Raw genomic sequence first — 3,040 nt, forward strand, 5'->3', positions numbered from 1 at the left:
TGTTAGAAAGTAGACTGGCTTAATGGTCTAAAAGGTTCTGGGTGGTAAATGAGAAGATTTAGGGGCCTAATTACTAGTTTGCCTGCTTGAATATTCTTCTTTATAGAGTAGCTGGGGCTAGAGACAGAAATCAGAACTATTCACTTTGGAAAGAATTTTCAATACTTCAATAACACAGTTTCTAGTACCCAAATTTTTTTTTTTAAATGGTACTCTGAAAATATAAGCAAAATGCTTGTTAAAAGGAAACAATCTGCACAATTATTACCCTGAAGAGTTCCAACTTAAACGTCTAGGGAAGTGACATCCTCCTTTCCAGAGGGCTTTCCTGTTTGATCATTTTAAAATTTAACTGCCAAAAGAAATGAAAAGTAAAACCATACAGCAGAAACAAGCTGCCACAAAGGATCCTCAAACACTGGGTCCATTTAGACATTTTAGAACATCTCAGTGAAAAGCAACCATCTCTGCTCAAACCTAGTTAGAAAATGTTTGATGTTACAACACAGATTTTCTATCATGCACTTTGAGTTAACACAGAGATGCAACTTAATGCAATAAGCATGCTTTCTCCCATTTGGGATTCTTAAAACATAAGAAACATAGCATGCTGGGCATTTACTTGGTTTGAATTAATAGCGATGTATATATAGAATATTATGAAGATCAAGTTATCCTCTGACCATTCGCTGCTCGAAATTTTCCCATTCAGCAGATTCTATACATTGCTAATGTTAAAAATGAGAGGGGTTTTTTGTGACCGGAAAAAAAAAAAAAAAAGTATTTGTGTAATCTTCAAAGTGTTTAATTTGTATTAAAGCTAAATCCAGAGGCTCTGAAACCTTAGGGGCTCTCGATGTGGATTTTTGTTCTGGTTCACACACCTTGAGACAAAGGCTCATAGTCAAGATGTGGAGGAAAAAGACGTTTTTTTGTGTGCGAGATGCGGGGCAAATTTATTCCCCGGGCAGCCTGGAATGAGCTTCAGAAAATGGATAGAGTGTCTTCTTGAAGAAAGGGCCTCTAAGTAAACTCGACTGCCATTCAAAAGATTTGCTCTGACACTTAACAAGTGGTGCAGGAAGAAAGGAAAATCTGTTGTCAGGTTTGGGGTGTTTATCAGCCCCCCTCGAGACACTTGACCTAATGCTGCGGCCCCCCTAATCCGCTGATCTGCATGCCGTGGTCTCGCGAGCCTCAGCCCGCAACTGCCAGTAAATTGATCCCTCGGTATATTGTGTGCGGCTCACCTACCCCCCCCTCCTCTTGCGGCTCCCCCTAAATTTAATTCTGCTCACAAATTGTGAAATAAGTTGTTTGGGCTGGATTTGTCGAGTGAATTGTCCCACTAATGAAACAGTCTGTTCATTATACAGTTGTGGGACGGAAGATTTAGCGCTCCCATACCCCGGGCCCCGGGCAGGTTAACGTTTTTAGACTTGACAGTTTACAAAAGAATGAATAGGTCTCTCCTGTCACATCAGGCTTACAAACAGCTTGGCACACAAACAGTTACTGCTTGTGTGCGTGTGGATTTAGGGTCCCCGCCTGCTAATGCCCCAGATTTGTAAGTACAAATTGGTTGGTCTTCAAACTGTTTGCGAAAGGAATAAAATGACCAAAAATTAGTTTGTTTTAGCCTTTTCCCCCTCCCCTCCCCGCTCTTGCAAGGGAAACATTTTTAAAAAAGCAGAGAGAGGGAGAGAGAAGGAAAGGCTAAAATAGTATGTAGCAGGTCCTCAGGGAATATTGTGGCGTTTTTGCTTAAGGCATCAAATTAAGCAGGACCATTGTTTGGCAGAAAACATTTTGTTCTGCTGGGGCACCCTGCTTCTCAGAAGGCAGCTGAAAATCTAAGGGAATTAATTTAAGACGTGTGATTTTAAAAGATAGAGCAGAGAGAGTGGGGGCGGGGGGGAGATCAAAAACTTTTCATTTCTATTCCTTTTAGTACCTGTTGCTTACAACTGGTTATAATACCTCCCTCCCTCCTTCTAACCGCATTGATCTTTTAAAATGGGTCATTTAGGTTTCTGAATCTTTTCATAGGCAATTATGTGTAAATTAGCTAAAACCCGTTTTATTTTTTCTATGGCAGTTTGAATTGTGTGGTGAGTTGGTTAAATTCTTGCCAAATCTTTGAGAGAGAATGCTGCGTAGGAAGTCAGGTGAATATGTTTATCATGTGATTTATCATCAGTTTGGTGATACTTTTTAGTCTGGATTGAGTTTAAACACTCTTTGGTTTATTATAGCTACAGCAGGATAGTTGATGAGAGTAGTAGATGTTTCCATCACTTTAGAGGAGAAACAAAGAAAACTAACAGACTGTGCTCGCTTCGACAGCACGTTTACTAAGATTGGAAAGATACAGAAAAGCTTAGCATGTCCCCTGTGCAAGGATGACACACGCAAATTCCGGAAGCGTTCCACGTTAAAAAAAAAAAAAAGAAAAAAAAGGTAACAAAGAATTTTTTCAGATTTCAGCTTGACCTAACATCTTTGAATTAAAGACTCTCTCCTTGATCAGATACAGCCCCAGGATGTTCAACCTCCTTACAGTACGAGGGGTTATTCTTTCATATTTCAGTAAGTTCATTATCACGTTTCCATGTACTGTAAAGGCAATTTGTAACAATCAGACTTTTTGGCAACTTTGCAAGCAGCAGTTACGAGCTAATTCAAACATCCCTTAAAACCTGTTCCCCTGTCAGTGCCTAAATCTCACACTGAGAATCTGAAGCATTAAGAGTTCCCAGACAGAAAGCATAATCGTAACTCATAACTGCGCAAAGTCAGTGACGGTTGGCTGTTGGAAACCTGAATAAAACAAAAGCATTGGAGACAAACGCGGGTCCGCCTCCACCCCGGATATGGTGCGATCATTTTGTACGAATTCATCCAAGCCTCCAGAATATACTGCACACGTGAGCCCTTAAGCCAAAATCGGTCACATTTGAAATCTGGAGACAGGAGTGGAAGAAAAAGTTACAAATAACAACCACAACAAACTACACTATGCGCACAGAGGAAAGCCAGT

General features: G+C 40.3%; 1 non-coding gene across 1 annotated transcript; it reads left to right on the plus strand.

Moving 5' to 3' along the window:
* The first annotated feature begins 2,330 nt into the window (after positions 1-2,330).
* LOC123576237 lies at positions 2,331-2,439 on the plus strand. Its single transcript, XR_006701257.1, has one exon. It is a non-coding gene; the product is annotated as a U6 spliceosomal RNA (small nuclear RNA).
* Positions 2,440-3,040: the final 601 nt, after the last annotated feature.

This window comes from Leopardus geoffroyi, chromosome C2 (assembly GCF_018350155.1).
Source record: "Leopardus geoffroyi isolate Oge1 chromosome C2, O.geoffroyi_Oge1_pat1.0, whole genome shotgun sequence".
In the NCBI taxonomy this organism is placed as follows: domain Eukaryota; kingdom Metazoa; phylum Chordata; class Mammalia; order Carnivora; family Felidae; genus Leopardus; species Leopardus geoffroyi.